This window comes from Macaca nemestrina, chromosome 14 (genome assembly GCF_043159975.1).
Source record: "Macaca nemestrina isolate mMacNem1 chromosome 14, mMacNem.hap1, whole genome shotgun sequence".
NCBI lineage: Eukaryota > Metazoa > Chordata > Mammalia > Primates > Cercopithecidae > Macaca > Macaca nemestrina.
Genome location: NC_092138.1, coordinates 80,150,432 through 80,177,877, shown reverse-complemented (window position 1 = coordinate 80,177,877; position 27,446 = coordinate 80,150,432). Strand labels below are relative to the sequence as shown.

Sequence of the window (27,446 nt, the reverse complement as noted above, 5' to 3'; positions counted from 1 at the left end):
GGGACCATGTCTTCAGCCACTTTTCTAGGAACCTCCTGGTGCTGATGCTGATGCTGTGATAAAGAGGGATGGAAAGAGAAATACCTGGGTAAGGAGGATATAACTTTAAAAACTAAGGGTCTGGTATGGTAGCACAAAGCTAGCTAGACAGGACTGAGTCTCTCCTAGGGAGGAAACAGGAGTGAGAACCCAAGATTCATGGCTGGAGAAACAGGTAGAGAGGCATAGAGGAGACTTGTCCTTCCTTTGGGACCCAAATGGTCTTACATGTCCCAATCCCTACATCCTAAGAACTTCCCTCCTCCCTCCTAACACTGCTGGTGCCAAGTGCAAGCCTCTGGCACAGACCTCTCGTATGGATTATACTACCCAGTCACAGAGCTGCTGCTTCATGACAATGGTTCTTTCCCATACTTTCCCATTTTCCAATACTTGATGGCCACTTATGGTCATTGGGGGTTAGAAGCATGGCCTTAAAATCAGTTTCACTCTCCCATTTTACTGAGAAGGAAAGTGGAGCCATGGGAGGTGAAATCCAAATTACCAGTTAGAGAACTTCAGATGCAAACAGACCTGAGTTCAACTTCCACTCTCTCACTTACTAGCTAAATCAACACAGACAAATCCCCTACACTCTTTGAACCTCCTTTGCCTTATCTGTAAAATAGGTACAATGACCCCTAGGTCATAGGGTTGTCCCTAGAATTACATAAGACAATTCTACCATGCAGTAGCCCATTGACAATAGTCTTAGGCCAGGAGGCAGGAAACAAGGAAGACAAGGAGTATTGTATCCTGCCGGGCAGTTTCCTGTCTTGACCACATCTCATTGCCTTCTCTGACCTTTGCTTCTGAATAAATGGACTTCAGTGTTCATTCCGGTCTCTCATTGCTCATTAGTGTTTTTTTTTTTTTCTTCTCTTTTCTTCTTTGATCTAATTAGACGAATATGAATACTTGAAGGTAGTTTTATGATCTAGCCAATGCCCTTGCCCAGGTTACAACTGAAAGTGGTGGTGGTGCCAGTAACAACAATGGCCGCACTAATAATACTGTTGGCTTCCTTTCCCTCTTTAGAACTGGCAAAGGGCAGGGAACATGACAAGGCAGCAGACTGCCCTGGTCACTGGCAACCTAAGCCCTCTCACAGGAGCCACTAGAGCAGTAACTGCTACCGTCTCGCAACTCAAGAGTGTTCTTTCCGCCAGAGCACAGGCAAGCAGGAGGAACCAGGGAATGAGGCTGATTTTCGCAGGTCTCAGCCATGCCTGGAGGAGAAAGTACAGGCAGGTACCTGTTTAAGAGGCTTTCAAACTCCAGGCCCAGGGCTTCCCTTTATCTGGAACTCACATTCTTCCTCAGGTAATTTCAGTCACTGGCCCCTTCCATCCACTTCCAACTCTACCCAACCCCTTCCTCCAGGTGGGGCCTGTGAGCCGCCTGGTGCTCAGCCTCTGACCGCTGTTTACTTCTCTGTGCATGGCTTCGCTCTGCATGATGTCATTAGCACAAGGAAGAAACTCAAAAACAGGCAACCAGAAGGGGCACTCAGGCCATCTGTCCTTATCAAAGACCCTAAGGTCAGATTCCACTGGTGTCCTTGGTTCATTTCACTTCTGTGGTCACAAGAAAGCCAAAACCGCACAGTCTTCTAACCAAGTACATTTCATGTACCTACTGCTGAAACCTAATAAGTGTCTATACTCTAATACCATAGATTTATCTGATGATTGATACTGCTCTCCCAATAATATCAATAATAGCTAATACTTACTGAGCATTTAACCCCGTCCCAAGAACTGTACTCAGTAGTGTCTGAAATGCATGATTTCACTTAATCCTCGCAACATTCTGTAAGGTAGTTACCATTATTATTCCCATTTTACAGATGAGGACATTGAGGCTCAGAGACATGGAATCACTCACCCAACTAGGAAATAATAGGGGAGAAATTTGAACCCAAGCCTGAATGTTATTCTAATTATTATTCCCACCCTCACCCCGTCATAATCAATTATAAAGCAGAGGGGAACCTTTTCCCTGATCTAGGCTATACTATGTCTTACATGTGAACAACTTTTTAACGAATGAGACGCATGCTCTCCTATTAATGAAAACAGACAGACACCCTTCTCTGTGTTGACAACGTAGCTTTACCCTTCAGGCCCAGGATTGGGATCAAGAAACAACTGAACCTGGTAGTACACTGCTGCCAGAGAAAAGAAGAAACTTGCAGCTGAAATTGCCATTTTTGACCCATGTCTTTGGTATACTAATGCAGGCAATGACTCCAATTTTGCCAGGTGTTGTCACTGTCTGGGCTTTTATCCTGATGGCATTGGCTGGATTCAATGTCCTGGAGGGCCACACTGAGGATCTAGTAAGACATAGGGGGTTCTCAGTCTCCTGCCTCAACCCCCTGAGGGTGCTCTGATTTTCTTGCTCCCCGGTATCAACCCTGGAGGCTTCACTGGGCAGCCTGCATGAGCATGTAGGAGAAACATTTTAAGCCCTTTCCTGAGAACCCTGGAAGCTTCACTGGGCAGCCTGCATGAGCATGTAGGAGAAACATTTTAAGCCCTTTCCTGAGAAGAAACTGCACCTAATCTGCAGGCTCTCAGCACCCCTCAGTGAGGCTGGATTTGGTGGGGGACGTGGACGGGTAGTGGGGACGGGGAGGATTTTATGACAGCAGGACTAATGAGGTGCTTCCTTATGTAGAACCAAATGTCCTCCTGAGTGATATAGGGTCAAAATACAAGTGTTGAAGAAGTCCAAGGAAGGAGAGAGGAATTCAGGCCAGAGCGTAGGAAAAGTTTTCAGAAAAGCAGAGAGATGTATTTCAGCAAAGGGACAGCATTCGGGAAAGAAGGACATTCTTAGCAGAGAACATAGCAGATGAAAGATTATCCTGAATGAGGACCTAAGGGGAGAGATGAGAGGTATGATATGTGGCTGGGGACCCCATGGGAATGTAAGCATCAGAGCGCCCTGGAATGAGGACGAGAGGAGACAGCAGGCTGCCAGGCAGTGCCGTGAGAGGAGTGGCTTCCCGGGAACACCAAACTCGCAAGGCATGCTGATTAGAGAAGATACGGAAACAGGAGACCAGTGACATCACTGCCTCCCACAGTCATGGGGGCCTAACACGGGACCCAGCTCCCAGCCCCTGGGGACACACTGAAGGTCACCTACAGGCAATGAGGCTGGAGTTCAGAAATTTGAGAAAACACTAAGTTGTGAAATCTTGTCCTCTCTCTGTATCTTTCCTGAATAAGCCAGGCTAGGCGTTTGCTTTCCAGTTCACAGTGAGAGGCAGGAAATTGGATTCGACCTTGAAATCTTCCCAGGCTTTTGGCTCCTCTGTACCCACCTCCTCCCTGGCAGCCAGTGGGCACAGGCCTTCTGCCCTGGAAGCTCACTTTGTAAGCCAGGGACTAGTACCATCACTGATGCCTTGGGTGCCTGTGATCAGTCTTTCCTTCCTGTTTCATGGACAATGCCACAGGCCTGGGAAGCAGGAACCTATCTCCAACCTATGGTATCATGGCCCCTTTCCTTCAAGTAAGACTCACTGGACATGGATCCCAACACCTCCCTCTCCAACCTCCCCCGGTCCAATTGCCCCCTGAGGTCTCATTAGAGTTTCTCAAAGTCTCTTGCGCAGCACTCAACTTGGTCTTGGAGACAAATCTCATGAAAGGAGTCTGCCCAGAACTGAGCATCCTAAGATGGTTGCTTCCTGGGAAAGCTCCTTGGGACCCTTTTTTCCATCATCAGAGATACAGGAGTCCATGAACCTGGATCCTTCCAAACAGGAGACTGGTTTCTCAGAAACCATTTCCTCATTCCTGCCTCCAGCCCCAGTGGCTTCCTATAGAACCTGGAAAGTTCCCGGCAGCTATACCTTGACCTACAGTTGGGGATTCTCAGTACTGGAACAGAGTTGTCTAAATGATGGTTGTTGAGTGCGTAGGAATTTGAATAGGTGTCTGTAAATAGGAGCCAATCTACTATTGGGCACCTCTACCTGCAGGCACTAGGGCAAAGAGACTGGTACCATCAGCCCTGTTTTAAATAAGAGAAAACTAAAGCACAAAGAGGTCTAATGGCTTATCTGAGCTCACAGGCATAGCTAGGGAGGGAGGCAAGACTCTCTGTTTTACTCTAAAGCCCAAATTCCTGTCCCCTGTTCTCTGGTACTTTGCAGTCCAGTATGGCAGCCCCTAGCCACTACAGTAGCTATTTATATTGAAGTCTAAATTAATTAACATTAAGTAAAATGTAAAATACACTTCCTCGTTGTCATAGTCACGTTCCAGGAGCTCAAGAGCCATAAGTAGCTAGTGGCCCCCACGTCAGAGCACGTAGACTTAAAACATTTCCACCCTCAGGGCAAATTTTCTGGAACAGCCTTGTAGTCTGAAGCTTGTTATTCATACACTTGGGCAAGGAACTGGGCCGCTGCCTCGCCTCACTGCCCTCCCCCTACGCAATCCATTCACTAAAGTAGCACACTGTGCTTTTCAGGGCCGCTTACCCTGACTTTTTCTTTCCTTGCTTCCAGCTTTCTCCAGTCTCCAAGAGTGTGACTGGACCCCTCGCCACTGACACAAGTAAAAAATGAGATTTGCATGCTAAGAACATGATTGTGTGGGCTTGGGCCTCCCCGTGCACACTGGCTATCTAGCAGGAGAACTGCCATGAGCGAGGTCCCCAGCCAAGGGGCAGGTTGTCTCAGTCTCAGCCTGGACATGGCTGATGTTTCTCAGGAATCAGTGTCCTCCTGGGCCCCACGCTGTGCTGTGGCTAATTGTCCCTGGAAACAAGACCTCTACTAGCTTCTGGGGTTGCAGAGGTTGACAAAGGTCAAGTTTTCCGAAGGCCTCTCTACACTCAAATCTTATGTCTGGAAAAGCACCTTCATTCTCTGATCAGCTATCATGTGGTTCCTTTCTATAAATAAACTGCTGAAAGGATTTGCCCAGCACATGGCCTGCTGGTCTTCCATGTAGAAGGCATTTAATCTGGGTTGCCTCTGCCTTCACAGCCACAATCCCCAACGCTGCCCAGGTATGGAGAAAGGATGCTGTCTCTGCTTTCAGTTGCTTTCTAGCCAGATGGCCCATGATAAAGTGGAAGTCCAGATGCCAAAGTTCTTCCTAACCTAGCATTGAGCAGGTAATTCCAGGCTGCAGGCTGCAGTGACCAGCCAGTTGAGGGATCCTGATGGTTATCTTCTCTTTTCCTTTCCTCTAGGTTTGCCTCTTCCATATCAGACTCAGACAGGAGGTTTCCAGTGGACACATCGTCTGAAGGAAGAAATTCTTTCCATGTGACTCTAGTCCTTTTCTCGCCAACTAGAAAGTTGGTACATGCTTTAAGCCATTGGAACCACAAGGAGTAGGCACTAGAGTCCGTTTTTCTGCCTGAAAATCAGACCAAGAGCCTCTAGGAAGAGCAGGTGGATGAGGAAAATATTTTGGAAGAAAGGCAGACTGAAAGAAAAGGTATTTGTAAACGTTTGCTAAAGAGTCACACATTGATAGCCTATATTCACACCTATTCTATTAACTATAAAAAGAACCCCTACAAGTTGATAAGAAAAATTTCAATTTGCAAACTCGATGCTGGGGAATTTTGGTTCAAAGAGGGGAGGAAAGTACATTCCAGGCACCAGGAACTGCCTGTATATACAGAGAGAAACAACTGGCCTGAGCATGTTTTGAAATGACAAGGAGCTGGGTGTGGCTGTCGTGCAGGAGAGTGGCGATTGCTAAAGCTAGGGAGGTAGAACTGGGACACGCACAGAATGCCTTGCATACCATGCTGGGGAGTCTCGCTTATAGGAAACCAGGATCATATCCTGGATCTGATCAGGTTAACTTTGTAGAAGATGCCTTGGGCAGGAGCATGACTGATGAAATGAAGCCTTCTTTCACAAAACCCCCACCAGGAATGTAACACAGACCACAGAAGGACACGTCTGTTTTCCCACCTTTGCCTTTACATTTTTAAATTGCCTTTTTCTTTCTGGAATCATTGACAGAGATCCTAGTTGCCTAGGTCAATATCCATTTCCTGTCTCTTGCATAGTAATAGAGATTCCAACTTTAGCAGAGCACTAAGCTGCTTGGAATAAAGACCACACTCCTCAGCCTCCCTCTTACCTAAAGCTAAGTTTCAGCTGTGAAATGTAAATGAGAGCATTGTGAAGCTGTCTGGAAGTATTAAAAGACCACTGGAACATGTCTTCACCCCCTTTCTTCTTTCATCCCTTTTATTTATCTGGTGTAAACTGAGTTTTCTACTAAAAAGGATGTTAGCATGACGGTCAGAACTTACGCCATCACCTTGGACAGACCAACAAGATGGGAGAAACAAGAAAGAGCAAGCCTGGCTCCCCAGTGATTGTGGAGCTGCCATTCCAGCCTTGATTTCTTACCTCTGAACTTTGTTCAAATGATAAATAATCTATCATATTTAGTTTACTGTCATTTGAGGTTTTTTGTCACTTGCAGTCAAAGTCCTAGACAAGAAAAGGATATGTATTTTTTTAGTTTTGTTTCACAAATATCTTCGTCTTCCAATGTTGCTGTCTTTAGGGAGGAACAGTTTATTCCGATGAACCAAAAGTTTAAAGGAGGGCAGAGTACTCCCTGGAAGCAGTCATGCCAGGCACACCTGGTGAGGTATGCCAGCTGAAGCCTCCCACAGCACTCCCACATTCTCAGTCCAGCTGGTCGCATCTCCTCTGCTGCATATTATTGATCTCACAAAGGCCTCCTTATCTGCCTTTGAGAGAAGTGTTTAGGCAGGATTGGCCTGAGAATCACGTTTATCCTTCTTTTTATTCACTATTTATTGGGCATCTACTCTGGGCCTAACACTATGATAGCCATGTTGAGAACAAGGACAGCAATGGGTCTGTTATGCTGTGTGCATATCAGACCACTTGAGGAACAGCAGATTACATTCAGAGTAGAGGGTCACATTATGAGAGGGATATTGACAAATTTGAGTACATCCAAGGAGAAACTAGGATAGTAAATGTCTGTGCCCCACTCTAATCCCATGTTTTAATGAATTTAAAGCATGAAGATAAGAGAAATTCTGGCTACAGAAGATGTCCTATTTGGGTCTAACCAGAGTCCTTTGTGTCCTTATTTTGGTAACTGACTCTCCTGCTTTGTAGAGGACATGCACCTTCCCATTCCTTGGGATTCTCGTGGGGCTCTCAACTGCAGTACTCTGACCTCCAGCTACAGGCACAGACACACGACCTGAACGAGACCAGTCAAAGCCCTTCCCTGATATTTTTGTCTATCTCCTTTTGGATTGTGAGTTAAAAGATGTTTGCAAGGCAGGCCATGGTGGCTCATGTCTATAATCTCAGCACTTTGGGAGGCTGAGGTGGGTGGATCACTTGAAGCCAGGAGTTCAAGATCAGCCTGGCCAATGTAGTGAAACCCCATCTCTAGTAAAAAATAAAAAAATAAAAATTAGCTGGGTGTGGTGGTGCACACTTGTAATTGCAGCTACTCGGGAGGCTGAGGCAGGAGAATCACTTGAACCCAGGAGGCAGAGGTTGCAGTGAGCCGAGATCATGCCATTGCACTCCAGCCCAGACAACAATGCAAGACCTCAAAAATAAATAAACAAATAAATAAATAATAAAAAATTTTAAAAAGCTGTGCTCACAGTGTCACAGTAATAGAGAGAATCAAGTTAAACAGGGCATGTTTGAGGCTTCACAATCAGATACATCTGTTTTTCATCAAATATGTCAAATGCTTTACTGTCATGGTGAACTCCAAAGAGTTCAAAGTCCTAGAGTCAAAGATCTCCACTAAGGTCCATGCTCTGTCATTCCCTGACCAGGAGGCCTCAAGCAAGTCATTTAACTGCAGTAAGCCTCAGTTTCCTCATCTGTAAAATGGGGATAATAATTCACAAAGTTATTATCAAAGTTTTTATGAGAATTGAATGAAATAAATTGTACAACAGCATCTTGTAAATGTCACATAACCACACAAATGCACAGATTTGTTGTTTTGTGTTGAAGGATGTTTTTGTCAAGGTGTTATTATACTCATATAAAATTTACAATAATGTTTAATGTCTGCAGATTATAACCAGGGAATTTGGAGGTGATAGGTTTTTTTTGAGGTGACAAAGTAGACTGGATGGAGAGTCCTGGGCTTTGAAATTCAGGCAGATCCAGATGACAGGGGATAATCAGTTTACAGGGAGGGGTTAGACATATAAGACTAAATTACTAGATTCGCACAAGAACAAAGGAAGAGGCAGGAACTGAGCATTACAAGCCAAGATCCAAACTAAGTATGAGATCCAGGTGCCCATGTAGGCAGGAGATAGAGGCAATCAGCAGAAGTCTAAGTAGAAACCACAGGACAGAGATCTGAACCACCAGGGCCAGTAGCATGGGAAGAGTTTGACAGCTGGCACCAGAGAATCCCTTCCGCAAAGACTCAAGTTTCTTCATTCAACAAACACATACCAATTACATTTGAGGCTCTAGGAAGACAAAATTGAATGAGTCAAGGAGCTTACAAGCCAATAAGGAAGACAGACACACACGAGATAATTCTAATACAACCTGCTAACAACAAAGAGAAACAGTATCCTTGGAGGACACAGGAGGTGCAGATCATCCAGGCTACACTGTGTCAGGGATACCTCTGGTAGAGTCTTAGAGGATGAATCAGAGTTAGTCAGGTCAACCAGATACTTTGGGGAATGAAGGAATTGCAGGCAGCGGGAATAGCATGAGGAATAGCAGGGAAGCAAGAAATAGGAAAAAGAAGCAGTTCGACATTGCTGTGCCATAAATCAGGGACAACAGTCAGGGAGAGGTGGTTGCAGGTGATGGGAGAGAAGGCTGGAGGGGTTGACAAGAGAGCTACCAGGGTCAGCCTAGGAAAGTTGAGACTTCATCCTGAACACCTAGGACAGAAAGGAAGCATTAAGCAGATGAGCAATAGGACAGGAAGAGCATTACTCAGAACAAAATTGCTATGACTTTGGAGACAAAGCAAGGGACTTGGGAACTGAAGAGGTGGTGGGCAAGAAGACACAAAGGAACAAAGCAGGAAGCTAACACTTGGAGTGAGGTCAAATGGAAAGCCCACACCTGGAAAAGGAATGAGGAGCAAGTCAAAAGTGAGCAAAAGAGACAGCAGAAATTATGATTAAGGTTTAAATCTACATTTATTGACAGGGAAAGATGTCCACTAAATATTGTCAAGTGAAAAAGGATTGAAAGGCAGTATTTCACAACACATGTGAAATGACTTCATTTAAAAATGTGTTATATGGCCAGGCACAGTGGATCATGCCTGTAATTCCAGCGCTTTCAGAGGCCGATCACTTGAGGCTAGGAGTTCAAGACCAGCCTGGCCAACATAGGGAAACCCCTTCTCTACAAAAAATAAAAAAATTAGCCAGGTGTGGTGGCATGTACCTGTAGTCCCAGCTACTTGGATGCTGAGGCAGAGAATCACTTGAACCCAGGAGGCAGAGGATGCAGTGAGCCGAGATTGAGCCACTGCACTCCAGCCTGGGCAACACAGTGATACTGTCTAAAAAAAAAAAAAAATTAATGTGTTATGTGTATGTGTATGTGCATGTGGTTGGATATATACCTAGAGAAATGTCTGGAAGGATAAACAAACTTATTTAGGTTTGCAGGTTTTCTCTGGCTGTTGGAATTCCAAGTGACTTTTAATTTCTTCTTTATATATTTCTATATTATCTTTTTATTTCTACAATTGGCGTCCGTTACCCTTATAATCAGAAAAAACAATCAATAAAGCTATTTTTCCATTTTGAAAAAAAATTAAGTCCTAATGAAAAGCTTACCAAGTCACCCTTTGCTTCCGCTCTTTCATGGTTCCTCATTCATCAAATTTCTTGACACAGTCCACAGGGTATTTGTGATGTGGCTCCTAATATGGGAATGTTGGCTACTGACCACTATTCTCACCATATAGCCTCCCCGCTCACACTGAGCCAACATCTCCCTAGACATATCCTGCTGTTTCTCCCTGTGAGTACCTCCCACTCTCCTCTTTTGCTTCTAATATTTTCCCTTCTTCCTAATGAATGATTACTCTCCATAAGACTCAGCCCAGGCACCTCTCCTCCTAGAAGCCATTTCTTGATCTCCCCCAGTCTGAGTTTGGTGCCACTAGTTCAGTCTTCCATTTGTGCCCAATGCATATCTCTATCACAGCACCACCATATTGAATTCTGGTTGGCTGTGGAGTATGAGTGTGAGTCCTTCTCCAACAGTAGACGATGTGTCTTTTTCCTCTGTCTCTCACCAGTATTCTGATACACAGCCAGACTCAAAAACTTTTGGTTAACTAAATGGATCTTTGAGTGATCTGTGAATCGGGAGAACTGGGATTCAGGTTGTATTTTATTATGGTAGTTAACAGTGGGCCCATGAAGATTTAGAAAGGTAGGATGCTCATCTACTCTAATTCAGTAGTAGCCCTCCTCTCCTCTTTTTCTCCTCCTGCTTTGTCTCTTTCTTTCCTTTCTTTTTCCTCTTCCCACCCTACACCCACTTTTTTCCCTTTTCTTTCTAGAAAAGTATTTCTCACACTTTGATGCACGAAAGAATTACCTGGGAAGCCTATTAAATGCAGGTCTCCCGGCTCTACCCACAGTTACGATTTCTTAGGTCAGGAGTAGGGCCCAAGAATCTGCATCTTAACAAGTATACCAGTTGATTCTGATCCTACTTTGCAAAACACTATCTTAGAAAATTTAGGAGTCTTCATTTTCCTTATCTACTAACATCAACTGAGTGAGGTGTGAATGGTGTTATCTACAGCATCCTCCATTTCCCAGTGATATTTCTTGATCCTACAAACTCAAACTTATCTCATTGATTCAGACTTCACATACATTTTGAGATACAGAGCAGCTTCTGGCTTGTTTCAAGTATGTACTGTAGCTAAGAAACATCTTCCCAAGGCTTCAGTGTGGTGGCCTGACTCATAGTGTGGTGACTAGGTCTTATTACACAGCATAACAATAATTATCACCATGTCATGACCATAACAACTGCCACTTGTTAAGCCCCTACTGGGTGCCAGATTCAGTAAAAAATATTTTACTAGCATTGTCTCACTTAATACTCACTTAATACAGCAATTCCATGAGGCAGATATTATCATTATCCCTACTATCTCAATGAAAAAACAGATTAGGAGAGGTTATGGTCAAGGTCATAAACTTACAAGTAGTAGAGCCACTTGAACCCAGACTGCTCTAACTGCCCTTCCACTAAGGCTCCTAATTTACTATTCTGCCAAATATTTCCTATAACAATAAGAAGAACCACATTAATAATAATAACACTACATTACTACTTGCACCAAAATAAATTCCAGAAGGATCAAAGTTTTAAAGGTAAAAAGATGAAACATGAAAAGTATTAGGAGGACTTCAGGTACCAGACAAAATGAAGAAAGCCCACTATATCCTATCTCTCCCTAATCTCTAGTTACAACTAAAAATTATGAACTAAATATAAAAAGCAGTTACCTGAAAACTAAACAAAAGCATACAGATAGGGAATGGGAGTCAAATTTGGAGCAGGAAACCAAACAAAAATATGTTTCCCAAGTTTCCCTCCCTTTTCTCTTTTCTCTTATGCCCAGTCATAGAACTGTTGTGGTGGCAGTGCAGGCAGCCCAAAATGTTTCTCTGGCCAGCGTAATTGGGGAAAAAGGCCCCTGTAGTCGAAATATGTGAGAAGAATCCCTGTTGTTGTTTTTCTCTCTTTCTCCTTTTGCTTCTTTGCCTTGACACTGTGGGTCCAGTCATGGAGCCGTGTTACAGCAGCAATGGTATAACGGATTTAAAACCCTAAGTAAAACCCTATTTTACTGGCCAGAGCATCAGAAAAAAAAAAAAAAAAGGTCCTCTGTGAGCTGGGTCAAAGGGGAAAGGAATTCCCTAATTCTGTGTATGAGACTGCACAAGTCCCAGGCTTAATCTTGAGCTGTGCATACACAGGAAAGACCCAGAGCAACACAGAAAAGGCTATGGGAACTGAATTATTATTTAATATCCCAAGTTTAATATTAACCCCTAAGTGGCACAAACAATTAGGGGTTAATATGAGGCTTGAGTGATTAATTAGACAGACCCAAAACACCGCAGCAAAGTTTGAAAAAAAAATTTACATTGGAACAACCACCCATTGAAGGGGATGAAGAACTTGCAATTTGAACCTAATGGGATCTGCTGGAACATAAAAATCAACATTTTCTATAGATTTTAATGAGACCCAGAGTCTTATAAAATAATATTTTAAAATGGCCCAGAATACAATCCAAAATTACTCAGTATAGAAAAAAGAAGAAAAACATGTCTAATTCTCAACGGAAAGAAAAAAGATACCTATCATGGGGAGGGGGCAGGAGGGAGGGATTGCATTGGGAGTTATACCTGATGTAAATGACGAGTTGATGGGTGCTGACGAATTGATGGGTGCAGCACACCAACATGGCACAAGTATACATATGTAACAAACCTGCATGTTATGCACATGTACCCTAGAACTTAAAGTATAATAATAATAATAAATATATATATATATTTAAAAAATAAAAATAAAAGACAATAAACTTTAGAGTATTCTACAATAAAAAAAAGAAAGAAAGAAAAAAGATACCAACCCTTAGATGACCCAGATGTTGTATTATCAAACAAAGATATTAAAGCAACTATCATAACCGTAGTCCATGAGATAAAGGTGAACACTCTTGAAATTAACAGCAAGGTAAAAATTATCAGCAGAGAAATAAATCCTATAAAAAGAACCAAATGGAAATGCTGAAATTTAAAAATATGTAATCTGAAACAGATGATTCACTAGATAGATTCCACAGCAGAATGGAGATGACAGAAATAAGTCAGTGAACGTGAAAACAGATGCATAGAAATTATCTAATCTGAATAATAGAAGAAATAAAGATTGAAAAATAATGGACAGAGCCATAGAGACTTGTGAAACAATATCGAAAGGTGGACAGACATAGTGCCTCATGCCTCGTAATCCCAGCACTTTAGGAAGCCAAGACAGGTGGATCTCTTGAGCCCATGAGTTCAAGACCAGCTTGGGCAACATGGCAGATCCCAATCTCTGCAAAAAAATTACAAAAAATTAGCTGGGCTTAGTGGCATGCACCTGTAGTCCCAGCTACCCAGGAGACTGAGGTGGGAGGATCACCTAAGCCTAGGAGTTCAAGGCTGCAGTGAACCATGATGACATCACTGCACACCAGCCTGGGCAACAGAGCAAGATCCTGTCTCAAAAAAACAAAAAAACAAAAAAAGCCAATACCAGAAGATTTAATGTTCATGTCATTGAACTCCCAAAAGAAGAAAAGAGATTGGAAAAGAAAAAACATTTAAAGAAATAGTGTCCAGAATTTCCCAAATTTCTTGAAAATCATAAATTTACGGATTTAAGAAACTCAGTAAATTCCAAACAAGAGAAATTCAAAGAAAACCATGCCCAGACACATCATAATAAAACTTCTAAATACAGTTCATCCTCAAATAATGTTTCATTTAGTGTCATTTTATCATAAAGTTGAAAAGAAAAAAAATTAATTTCCAGGTGGGACCACTGTCTGTATGGAATCTATACATTTTCCCCATATCTGAAGGGTTTTTTGATCCAGTACTCCAGTTTCCTTCCACATCCCAAAGCTGTCCATATTAGGTTAACTGGCATATCTAAATAGTCTCAGTATGAGTGAATGTGGGTGTGTATGAATATACCCTCCAGTGGAATGGCACCCCATCTGGGGTCAGCTTCCACTTTGCACTCTGAGCTGCCAGGTTAATTTCCAACCACATGCAACCCTGAGCTGGAATAACTGGGTAAATAAGTATCTTACTTGTGTGTTTGTTCGTTTGTTTGTTTTTTGTTTTGAGACAGGGTCTTGTTCTGTCACCCAGGCTGGAATACAGTGGCACATCACAGCTCACTGTAGCCTCGACCTCTTGGGTTCAAGCAATCCTCTCACCTCAGCCTCCTGAGTACCTGGGACTACAGGTGTGTGCCACACACCCAGCAAAATTTTTTTTAGTTTTTAATAGAGATGTCTCACTATATTGCCCAGGCTAGTCTCAAACTTCTCGACTCAAGTAATCCTCTCACTTTGGCCTCCCAAAGTGCTGGGGTTACAGGCATGAGTCATCATGCCCAGCCCCTTTACTTAATCTTTCTTAAATGTATGTATAGCTCACACTTACTTCAGGGTTTAATGTTAGAAATGTTTTGACCTTTATTTGGAAGTTTGATGATGTTTTTGTGATCAGAAATATACCAAAGGAACCTAACTCACTTATTTCAGTTAGCCTACGGTAAAATTAATGTTGTCATATGTCATTTTGCTTAAAGTCACTATAAGTAACTACCTCCAAGAAAACATTGTGAAGACTTACTGTACCAACAAAAATATATATATTGTAAAATCTTAAGAGTCTAGAGAAAAAAAATAAATTACTTCTAGAAGAACAATGATTCAAATGACTATTGATTTCTCATTATAAACCACAGTGGCTATATTAACATCTTTAAAGTGCTAAAAGAAAATAACTTTCAACCAAAAATTGCATATCCAGGGAAAAATCTCTTTTTTTATTTTTTTGAGACAGAGTCTCACTCTGTCATCCAGGCTGGAGTGCAGCGGCAATCACAGCTCATGGTAGCCTCAAACTCCTGGGCTCAACCTATCCTCCTGCCTCAGCCTCCCAAGTAGCTTGAACTACATGTGTGTACCACCACATCTGGCTAATTTTTTACTTTTTTGTGCAATTGGGGTCTCACTATGTTGCCCGGGCTGGTCTTTAATTCCTGGGCTCAAGAGATCCTCCCACCTTGGCCTCCCAAAGTGCTGGGATAACAGGTATGAGCCAATGTGCCTGGCCTCCAGTAAAAATATCTTAAAGGAATTAAAGTGAAATAAAGACATTCTCAGATGAAAGAAATCTAAAATAAGTTATCATCAGCATATAGACTTTAAAACATTTGCTATAGGAAATTCTTCAGGCTAAAGGGAAATAATACTAGCGGGAAACTTGGAACTTCAGGAATTAATGAAAAGCAGCAAACAAGGTAAAAATAAAGATATGTAAAATACTATTTTTTCCTCTTAATCTTTTAAAGTATGCATGACCATTGAAAGCAAAAATTATAGGATTGTCTGGTGGGGTTTTTGACATATGCAGATGTAATAAATATGATACCTATAAAATAAAAGGAGAAGGGTAAAGAGAACTATGTGATTGTAAGGTTTCTACATTTTACCTAAAGTAGTAAAATACTAATTCTAAATATACTGTAAAAGTTCAGGTATGTACACTATACTCCCTAGAGCAAATGCTAAAAAAAAAGTAAGTAAATAAACAAATAAGATACAAAAAATATATATAGCCAGAAAGTCAATTGATAAATTGAAATAAAATACTAAGTATACTTAAATAATCCAAAAAAGGGGGGGCAGGAAAAGGGGAACCCCAGGGCAAAAAACTAGAAGAGCAAACAGAAAATAAGTAATAAAACAGCAGACCTAAATCCAAATATACCAATAATTATACTAAATGTAAATGGTCTAAACACGGCAATCCCAGCACTTTGCGAGGCCAAGACGGGCGGATCACGAGGTCAGGAGATCGAGACCATCCTGGCCAGCACTGTGAAACCCCGTCTCTACTAAAAAATACAAAAAACTAGCCGGGCGAGGTGCCGGGTGCCTGTAGTCCCAGCTACTCAGGAGGCTGAGGCAGGAGAATGGCATAAACCCGGGAGGCGGAGCTTGCAGTGAGCTGAGATCCGGCCACTGCACTCCAGCTTGGGCGACAGAGCGAGACGCTGTCTCAAAAAAAAAAAAAAAATAGAGGTCATGGGGCATGGTGGCTCACACCTGTAATCCCAGCACTTTGGGAGACTGAGGCAGGCAGGTCGCCTGAGGTCAGAAGTTCAAGACCAGCCTGGCCAAGATGGTGAAACCCCGTCTCTACCAAAAATACAAAAATTAGCCAGGCATGGTGGCGTGAGCCTGTAATCCCAGCTACTAGGGAGGCTGAAGCAGGAAAATCACTTGAACTCGGGAGGCAGAGCTTGCAGTGAGCGGAGATTGCACCACTGCACTCCAGCCTGAGAGACAAGAGCAAGACTCCCTCTCAAAAAAAAAAAAAAAAAAGAGGTCGTCCGACTGGATTTTTTAAAAAGAACCAACTATGTACTGTCTACAAGAAACCGACTTAAATTATTTATTTTTTAGAGACCAAATCTTGCTATTTTGCTCAGGCTAGCCTTGAGCTCTAGGGCTCAAAGGATCCTCCTGCCTCTGCCTTTCAAGTAGGTGGGATTACAGGCACACACCACAGCACCCAGAAAAGAAAAAAAAAATTAAACATAGAGACATAGATAGGTCAAAAGTAAAAGAATAGGAAAACATATACCAGAACAGTAATCAAAACAAAGCTGCAGGGCACAGTGGCTCACACCTGTAATCCCAGCACTTTGGGAGGCTGAGGTGGGAGAATCTCTTGAGGCCAGCAGTTTGAGACCAGCCTGAAAAATGTAGTGAGACCCTGTCTCTACAAAATATTTAAAAATGAGCCAGGCATAGTGGTGCACACCTCTTCCTCCCCTCTTCCTCCCCATCACCCTACCCCTCATGCCCAGCATGCAAAGAATGGTTCTGTCTTCACTAGATTTTTCCCCAGGTCTGTTATGCAAATCACTTGAGCCCAGGAGGCCAAGGCTATAGTGAGCTGTGATCACACCACTGCACTCCAGCCTGAGCAAGAGAGCAAGACCCTGTCTCAAAAAACAAAAACAAAAACAAACAAACAAACAAAAAACAGCTAATATGGCTATGCTAACATCAGATAGAGTAGACATCAGAACAAAGAATATTACCAGGTCTAAAGGAGGGACATTACATAATAATAAAAGTGTCAACTGGTCACTTTAACCAGGAAAAGGAAGACATCACAATCCTAAAAGCACATGTATTTAAAACAGATCCTGAAAACACATGAAGCAAAAAAATAATAATAGAATGGAAAGGAGAAATAGATGAATCTACAATCCTACTTGGAAGGTTCCACATTTCCCTCTCAGAAATTGATAGAACAAGCACAGAAGATTGGTAAGGATGTAGTAAGACTGAACACTCTCAAACCAGTTAATTTTGGGTTTGTTTGTTTGTTTGTTTGTTTTGAGACAAAGTCTCACTCTGTCACTCAGGCTGGAGTGCAGTGGTGAGACCTCGGCCCACTGTAACCTCTGTCTCCCGGGTTCAAGCAATTCTCCTGCCTCAGCCTCCTGAGTAGCTGGGATTACAGGTGCCTACCACCATGCCCAGCTAATTTTTGTATTTTTTGTAGAGATGGGGTTTCACCATGTTGGCCAGGCTGGTCTCAAACTCCTGGCCTCAAGTGATCCACCCACCTTGGCCTCCCAATGTTGGGATTACAAGCGTGAGCCACCAAGCCCGGCCTCAATCAACTTAATCTGATTGACATTTTTAGAACATGCCAAGAACATGCCACCCAACAACAGAAGAATATACATTGTTTTTCAGTTCACATGGAACATTCAACAAGATAGTTGATATTCTAGGCCATGGAATAAAATTAACAAATTTAAAAGAGTTGAATTCAGACAAATTGTGAATAATATTCTACTATTCTACTACCATATTAGTATAGATGGTTACTGACTTCCAATGATTGACTCAAGATTTTCAATTTCACAATAGTGTGAAAGCAATATGCATTTAGGAGAAATCATCCTTTAAATTTGCAATTTTGATCTTTTTTCAGGCTAGCAATATGCAGCATAATATTTTCTCACAAGGCAAGGCAGCAGCAGCAAGCCACAGCTCCCAATCAGCCATGCAATCACCAGGGTAAACAACAGATTCTCAACCATGAACTGTGTTACCAGACTGCATTGGGCCATTCTTGCATTGCTATGAAGAAATACCTGAGATTGAGTAATATATAAAGAAAAGAGTTTTAATTGGCTCTTGGTTCCACAGGCTGTACAGGAAGCATGATGCTGGCATCTGCTCAGCTTCAGGGGAAGCATCAGGAAACTTACAATCGTGGCGGAAGGCAAAAGTGGAGCCTGCATGTCACGTGGCCAGAGCAGCAGGAAGAGAGAGAGGGGAGAGAGGGGGAAGTGCCACTCACTTTTAAACAACCAGATCTCACAAGAACTCTCTCAATATACAACACCAAGGGGGGATGGTGCTAAACCATTCATGAGAATTTAGCTCCGTGATCCAATCACTTCCTATCAGGCCCCAACTCTAACATTGGGGATTATAATTTGACATGCAATTTGGGCAGGGAAGCAGATCCAAACCATGTCATAAATGATTTTGCCCAACTATAGGCTATGTAAGTGTCCTGAGCATGTTTAAGTTAGGCTAGGCTAAGCTATGATGCTCAGTAGGTTAGGTGTATTAAACGCATTTTCAACTTACTGCATTTTCAACTTATTATGGGTTTACTGGCACATACCCCCATTGTAAGTCCAGAAGTATCTGTATTTGTACAGGAAAAAAATATGGAAGATTTCTTATGACCTTCATTGGTACGTGGGTTGGGGTGTTAGAGGAGCTATTTACTTTCTGCTATACACTTTTGTATTTCAATAGTTAATAAGGTCTATGTATTATTTTGAAATCAGAAAATAGTCCTGGGGGCTTTCTATTCTCACTGCTTGACAGGTATAGATATGTTTTTCTTCATCAGTAACCCAGATCTCTCAAGTTTCCCCCTGGCTTGGAACACTTAACTCACTAGACTATTGGGACCCATGATTCCAGTACTGTTAAAACTCAATGCCCTTTGGGTACACTCAGGCACAAAGATGGAAACAATAAACATGGGGATTCCAAAAAAGGGAAGGGGAGGGGAGGAAGGGTTGAAAACCTACCTATTGGGTACTATGTTCACTACCTGAATCATTAGAAGTCCAAACCTCAGCATCATACAATATATCCTCCAGGTAACAAACCTACACATGTACCCCCTGAATCTAAAAGAAAAAAACAGGCCGGATGCAGTAGTTCACACCTGTAATCCCAGCACTTTGGGAGGCCAAAGCGGGTGGATCACCTGAGGTCAGGAGTTCAAGGCCAGGCTGGCCAACACAGTGTACTAAAAATACAAAAATTAGCCAGGTGTGGTAGCGCGTGCCTGTAATCCCAGCTACTTCGGAGGCCAAGGCACGAGAATCGCTTAAAACTGGGAGGCAGAAGTTGCAGTGAGCCGAGATCGCACCACTGCACTCCAGCCTGGGCAACAGAGCCAGACCCTGTCTCAAAAAAAAGAAAAAGAAAAAAACACAAACGAATCAAAACAAGAAATCCAGTGCCCTCAGCTCCCTTCATCTCACTGCCTCTCTTGGTTCATGCCTCGTTTCTGGCAGCAGGTGGCCATCACCTTCTCCAAACCAAGAACCAAAATCATGGTTCTCATGTTAGGCTTTATGTATTTTTTTTTCATTAACTGACTTCTCCTTTACTGCTTTGGGTTGGGGAGAAATCAGTTATGTGAATTTTCCTCTTGTTTATATTATGTAGAAACCAGGAATGTACTCCACTTGTGAGTAGAAAGAACACAGAACTTTGTGTCAGAGATCCAGATTTAAATCACAGTCCGGTCACTTACCAGCTGTGTGACTTTGGGCAGTTTATTTTATTCTCTGGGCCTCAGTTTTCCCATCTGTAAAATGATTGGAGAGAGACTAAAATGATACACTTGCAAACACTGTAGTCATACCTCTTCTCCTTCTCTATCCACCAAGGAAAGTTCTGTCTTTCCTTGGGGAAAGGAAAGGGAAAGGGGAAGGAGAAGGAGAAGGAGAAGAAAAAGAAGAGCTGGGAGCAGTGGCTTACGCCTGTAATCCCAGCACTTTGGGAGGCTGAGGCAGGCAGATCACCTGAGGTCAGGAGTTCAACCTGGCCAACATGGTGAAATCCCATCTCTACTAAAAATACAAAAATTAGCTGGGTGTGATGGTGGGCACCTGTAATCTCAGCTACTCAGGAGGCTGAGGCAGGAGAATGACTTGAACCTGAGAGGCGGAGGTTGCAGTGACCCGAGATAGTGCCACTGCACTCCAGGCTGGATGACAGAGTGAGATTCTGTCTCAAAAAAAAAAAGAAAAAAGAAAAAAAAAGAAGAAAAGAAAGAAAAAGAAAAGAAAAAGAAAAAAAGAATTTTAGAGGAAACTGAAACAGGAATGTTTTTTTTTTTAAAACCAAGTTAGCTTGAAAGATTTGGACTGTGAGTTTGGACTGGGGAAAGAGAAGCTGGGTGTGAGACAGGTGAATGGATGAATGGATGGTTGATAGATGAGAGACAGAACAAATAGGAAGGGAAAGGGAGGAGAAAGGAAAGAGAAGATAAAAGAAGAAAGAGGAGAGAGTTTATGTAATGATATACTCTCTTCAGTCCTTTTTAAGAGACAGAAGTAAAAGTTCAAATTATTTTGCAATGCCAGATTGCCATTTCTCAGCATGCAATGGTGCCTAGAAGAGGCCACTGAGTAATGCTAATTTTGTATAGGCCTCAGAGGAATAACCTTTTTAGTTCTCACAGAGGTAGAGAAGGTCCAATGAGATCATAGATACAAAATTATAATTGTTTTATTATTAAGTTTCTTTTGGCTTTCCAGTTGAATCTGAGCTCTGATAAGTTACCCGATGTTGTGAACACCAAATAGCTTGGGTAACAGGGAAATTGTAGAATCATACAGTCTTTGCTTAGATCTTTGAGGAAGGTACAAGTGTCACCTTACACATCTTTCAATCAGTCAAGCCCTACTGCATTGGTTTTGATCATGGGATCTCTCTTAGCCTGCATCCCACTGTAAGGCCAAACTCTCCTTTCTCTTCTTCTCTCACTAGACTGAACATTTTAAGGAAGGGATGCTGCTGCTCATCTCTGTGTACCCCCACCCAACAGGAATCTGAAACATGCTAGGTAAATAAATTTGGGATATTACGAGTCATTAACAGATGTTCTCTGTGTCTGTTTCTGTCTCTGTCTCTGTCTCACTCTTACTCTCTCTCTCACACAAACACACACATACTCAACGGCTTGAACTTATATACAAACCTAGGGTGAAAGGGAAGAGGGGCAGATCCCTAAGCTGCATGAGAAAACCTGGAGTTGACTAAGTTTCTGCCATCAGGAGGAATGAGTGCCCAAGAAAGAGTTTAATTAAAGTTACAGAAAAATATGACCAGGTGCAGTGGCTCATGCCTGTAATCCCAGCACTTTGGGAGGCCGAGGCAGGTGGATCACATGGTTAGGAGTTCGAGACCAGCCTGACCAATATGGTGAAACCCCGTCCCTACTAAAAAAAACAAAAATTAGCCGGGTGTGGTGGTGTGCACCTGTAGTCCCAGCTACTCAGGAGGCTGAGGCAGGAGAATCACTTGAACCCAGGAGGCAGAGATTGCAGTGAGCTGAGATAGCGCCGCTGCACTCCAGCCTAGGTGACAGAGCGAGACTCCGTCTAGAAAGAAAGAGACAGAGAGAGAGAGACAAAGAGAGAGAGAGAAAGAGAGAACTAACTTTGTTTTACAGACCTGAATTCTGAACCCCAAAATTCATACTCACTACAAGTGTTTGTTGAATGAATGAATGAATGAATGAATGAATGAATGTGGGTAGGGAGGTTCTGCTGTAGCAAGCTCTTGGTGGAGCAGTCTCGGCTGCTCTCCAAGGAAAATGGTAATTATGAAAAAGAGCATCTACTTTTTAGTCCTTTCTGGGCCACTTATTATCTGTGGTTCCTTGAGTAGGTTACAAATTTCTTGGAACTTCAGTTTTCTGGTTTGTAAAGTGGGGATAATGATACCTGATCTGCCCTCCTTACAATGTTATCATGAGGATCAAGTAAGATAACATATGTGAAGGTACTTTATATGAGATTATAATAAGGGCATGGGAATCACTCCTATCTTGTGGTCCAAGAAGCAAGAGAAAAGTAAATGAACTCAAGGATCGGAGTTCCATGGTACCCCTCTTGTCAACCAAACTGTTTTTCTAGAACTGGCAAGGAAAAGCAACGTTTTCCCTGGAACCACATCACATCAGTGTTAACTGGCGGATATCAATGATCACACTCTCAACATCGGCAAAGAACACTTCATCAGGAAGAAATTCTCAGGGCATGAAGCAGATTTATTTTCATTGTGAAATTGTCTGCCTGCTATGTGACAACAAGCTAAGCTCGGGGTGACTATTCCTGTAAAACACGTCCTGCACTTAGCGCTGCTATTATGGGGTGGACAGACACGGCAAAGAATCAATTAAAACTCTGACACATTAAATGGAGCTCCAAGACCTGTTTCACAGGTTTCCCCAAAAGAAAATAATCATGTTACATTACACTTTGGAAGCCGATTGAGGCAAGATTTCTAAGACAAGTTCTGAGGTTTTCAAGGCAGACTTTAGCTTTTCTAAATCATTTTTAAGTGCTATGTAAAGGATTACAGCATTCGATTCTCCAGTAGTCCAACAGCATCATGGGGGAGCAAGAGGGATTATCCTGTGGGCATCCTCCGGAAAACTGTAAGTTCCTTTCAAAAACTGCATTTAAAGAAATGATGAAAATATTACAGTGCTTACATTTATGCCCATTTTGAAGTGAAAGTCAACATTAAGGAAGGAAAATCAGAGGAATATTATATTAAAATTGAAATTCCTTTCTATGTTTATAACACGGCTCTAATACAAAAAGAGGCAGCCATTGCATAGGAACTCCCTTTTAGGAGAAATTCTGGAATTTCAGGAAGTCTCACAAAAAGTGAATGAGAGGGCTAATGGTAGAATATGAATAATGTTTGTGGTTATCATGGCTTAAACTACACTTCTATGACAGCAAGTGGGAACGATAATGATAAGAACAACGTGGTTTTGGTTCAGTCAGACATCCGTGTAAACCATCTCTCGCTCTCATTGCCTGAATAATTTCTCTCAACCTGAACAAATAGAAGATTTTGAAGTTCGGGCAGAAGGGCTGCCTACAAATGAGCTTCAGTGGAAATAAAGAATTGAACAGGACCAAAGGAAGTCAAGTGTCAGCAATGATCATTGTTGAGGGACCAGTGAGGCTTGCCAACACAATTGGCGTGTCAGGAAGTTATCTGGAGGACTCGGCTAAGCCCTAATCTTTCAGATTAATTCAGAAGCAAAGAACTAGAAAGAAAAGACAACGTGAGAGTAGAGTGTAGATGTCATAATTCCAAGTCATTTCACCAGAAGAGAGAGAGCCAGGCAGACAGAGAGAAAGAAAAGGAAACCTGGAATATATAGACAAGACTCGACCTGCCCACTCACATGTTCAGCTTTGGTTTAGAGCAGGACATTTTCAGAGGAAATGCTCTCATGGTGCAGGAATCCGTTCAGCTAGGAAAATAAGAATGTTTGACAATTCTGTTCAAGTAATCTGCCCTATATCTTTTCTTTTTAAGTGTAAGGAGTTGAGGAGGGGGTTGGAAACTGCCTTTTCAGCCAAGGGTACTACTCACTATAATTTTTTTAGAAAGACCTTTTGGTTCTTTTCTTGTTTAAGTTGCTATGTAAATCCTCAAAGACCCCTCTACTACTTGGAAAAATACTTTTTTGCACAATAATATGTACTTGTGTTTGTTAATGCTTTCTTAATCTTTTTAGAATGGAAGCTTTGTAGGCTATTGATGGGGGCTCAGAAAATGCCAGGACCTTGGAGTCTTGGAGTCCTGCCAAGGTCCTTGGGGCTACAAAGAGGAAGGGTGTTGAGCCAGGTCCATGCCCTGCCCTGCACTCTTCCCTTCCCTCAAACGCACACTCCAACCACACTGATCTTTCATTTGTGACTTCATATTGGGGTTGGGGGGAAGGGAGGGGCAGGGAATATTTCCACAACTTAAAGCAAACAAAAACATTAAATATCATTAAAATATTCAATCTTCTCATTGACAGAGGGGAATTTAACTTCCCAGAGATTTACAATAAGTTCATCAAAGGCAAGCCAGCAAGAGAAGCCAGGTCTAAGGGGAACTAATTCTACCATACCTTTTTCCTTTCCCTTTGTTCAAAGGAGTTGGCAAGGTCTTTTCTGCCTTACCTACCCCTACCCACACTTAGCTCTTCTCATATTCAAAGCCTTACATACACCATATCTTCCCTAAGGACAAAGCTCTCTGTAACCCATCCAATCCCACAAACATTTATTGAGCACCTTTGTGCAGCCGTGTGCCAGATGCTGGAGATTCACAGATGACACAGTCCTTGCCCTTGGGTACTTATACAGCCTGTTATAATTAAAGACGTCGTATCATTGTGCTTTGACAAAAATTGTCTTGAATGTACTGTATTATTGGAACATAAGAGAAAGGAGGGGAAATGGTTTGATGGTTCTTCAAAATGTGAAACAGAATTACTGTGCACCCCCGTAACTCCATTTGCAGGTTTATACCCAAAAGGATTGAAGATCGGTATACATGGATATGCATACACCATTCACAATGGCCAAAAGGTAGAAACAACCCAATGTCCATGAATGGATGAATGGATAAACAAGTTGTATGATATATCCATACAACAGAATATTACTCAGCCATAAAAAGGAATAAAGTTCTCATAAATGTGACCATGTGGATGAACCTTGAAAACATTATGTTAAGTGAAAGAAGCCAGACAAAAGGTCAAATATTATTATTATTCCATGTATATGAAATATCCAGAATAGGCAAATCCATAGAGACAGAAAGCAGATTGGTGGTTGCCAAGGGCTAAGGGAGTAGAGAATGTGGAGTGACTGCTTCATGGTACAGGGTTTCCTTCTGGGGTGGTGAAAGTGCTCTGCAACTAGATAGTAGTATCAGTTGCACAACATTGTAAATGTACTAAACGTCACAAATTGCTTGTTTAAGTGGTTAATTCTATGTTATTGAATTTCACCTTAATTTTAAAAAGAGAAAGAAAGAAAAAGAGGAAGTAGAGGATGTGTGTCCAGGTGTGGTGGCTCATACCTGTAATCTCAGCACTCTGAGAGGCTGAGGCAAGCAGACCACATGAGGCCAGGAGTTCAAGACCAGCCTGGCCAACATGGTGAAACCCCGTCTCTACTAAAAATCCAAAAATTAGCTGGGTTCGATGGCATGCGCCTATAGTCCCAGCTACTCAGGAGGCTAAGGCACCAGAATCACTTGAACCTGGAGGCGGAGGCTGCAATGAGCTGAGATCACGGGATTACACTCCAGCCTGAGCGACAGAGGGAAATTCTGTCTCAAAAAAAGAAAAAAAAAAGGATGTGAAAAAAACAGAAAATAAGCTTACCAGATCAACTGACGATCAGCTCTTGCAAGCCTGGAATGTCTTTGGACTTTATTTATTCTAGGAGAAGTGGGAGAGCTAGTAAGGATGTTTTAAGCAGGAACATGACTGGATCAGGTCTATATTTTACACTGAAATTTTTTAGTGGAGGCTGACAACAGCAGGGAGGTTCCTGGACCCAGGGAAACGACATGTGAAGTCTGTCAGCCAGTGAATGATCATAAAGGATGTACCAGAATATGAAATACCTGCCTGATCATGTTTCAGTTAAGTCGTTGTAACGATCTTTCACAAAATTCAAACTCAGGAATATTAACTGGGATGAGAAATACGAGTCACAACTCTTTTCAAATTGATTTTTAAAATACCATAAGCCCATCTTTTCGCACATCCTACCAGCTTTGGCATCCCACAGAGCTTTTAAAGTAAAATTAACCCACTTCATCTTCCTCCAAAGATTACTCATAAAGACCTGTCTTTGAACAAATACTTCACCAAGTAAGCCTGTTTTTTATTAGAGCAAAAGGCAGTCCAAAAATAGGTTTAGAAAAAGAGCTATGATCCACGATTAATACACTTATTTTTGTCAGTCTCAATTTTAGTCACTTCAGCATGTCCAAAACGACTGCACACTAACCTTTTTTTTTTTTTGGAGACGGAGTCTCGTTCTTGTCGTCCAGGCTGGCGTGCAGTGGCGCCATCTTGGCTCACTGCAACCTCGGCCTCCCAGGTTCAAGCGATTCTCCTGCCTCAGCCTCCCGAGTGCCTCAGCCTCCCGAGTAGCTGGGATTACAGGCGCAAGCTTCTACGCCCAGCCATTTTTTTTTTTTTTTTTTTTTAGTAGAGACGTGGTTTCACCGCGTTGGTCAGGCTGGTCTCAAACTCCTGACCTCAGGCGATCCACCCGCCTCGGCCTCCCAAAGTGCTGGGATTACAGGGGTGAGCTACCGCGCCCGGCCACACTAACTTTTTAAGAGAGCCAAGAGTTCAATCGGTAGCCTGAGCGGAGAGTGGACCCCAGAGATCCCTGAGCAGCCCCCACCGCCGCCTCCGGCGCTAGTTACCATCACACCCCGGGAGGAGCCGCAGCTGCCGCAGCCGGCCCCAGTCACCATCGCCGCAACCTTCAGCAGCAAGGCCGAGACCTAGCAGCTGCCCGCCGTCCCCGCCCTCAGCGCGGGTGACACAACACCAGGCACTATGGGCAGCGGCGCAGGAAGCGGTGGCCCAGGCGGCTTCACATCAGCGGCACCTGCCGGCGGGGACAAGCAGGTCACCGCAACTAAGGTTTTGGAAACAGTAAAATGGTTCAACATAAGGAACGGATATGGTTTCATACAGGAATGACATTAAGGAAGATATATTTGTACCCCAGACTGCCAAAAAGAAGAATAAACCCCAGGAGGTACCTTCGCAGTGTAGGAGATGGAGAGACTGTGGAGTCTGATGTTGTTGAAGGAGAAAAGGGTGCGGAGGCAGCACGTATTATAGGTCCTGGTGGTGTTCCAGTTCAAGGTAGTAAATATGCAGCAGACCGTAACTCTTATAGATGCTATCCACGTCATAGGAGTCCTCCACCCAATTACCAGCAAAATTACAGGAATAGTGAGAGTGGGGGAAAGAACGAGGGATAGGAGAGTGCCCCCGAAGGCCAGGCCCCACCACACTGGCCCTATCGCAGGCGAAGGTTCCCACCTTCCTACATGCGGAGACCCTATGGGCGTGGGCCACGGTATTCCAACCCTCCTGTGCAGGGAGAAGTGATGGAGAATGCTGACAACCAGGGTGCCGGAGAACAAGGTAGATCGATGCGGCAGAGTATGTATCAGGGACATAAACCACGATTCTGCAGGGGCCCTCCTTGCCAAAGACAGCCTAGAGAGGACAGCAATGAAGAGGATAAAGAAAATCAAAGAGGTGAGACCCAAGGTCAGCAGCCACCTCAACGTCGGTACCGCCGCAACTTCAATTACAGATGCAGACGCCCAGAAAACCCTAAACAGACCGGGCGTGGTGGCTCACGCCTGTAA

General features: G+C 42.9%; 1 pseudogene; it reads left to right on the top strand.

Moving 5' to 3' along the window:
• The first annotated feature begins 1,098 nt into the window (after window positions 1-1,098).
• LOC105481109 (Y-box-binding protein 1 pseudogene) lies at window positions 1,099-27,446 on the top strand (annotated as a pseudogene).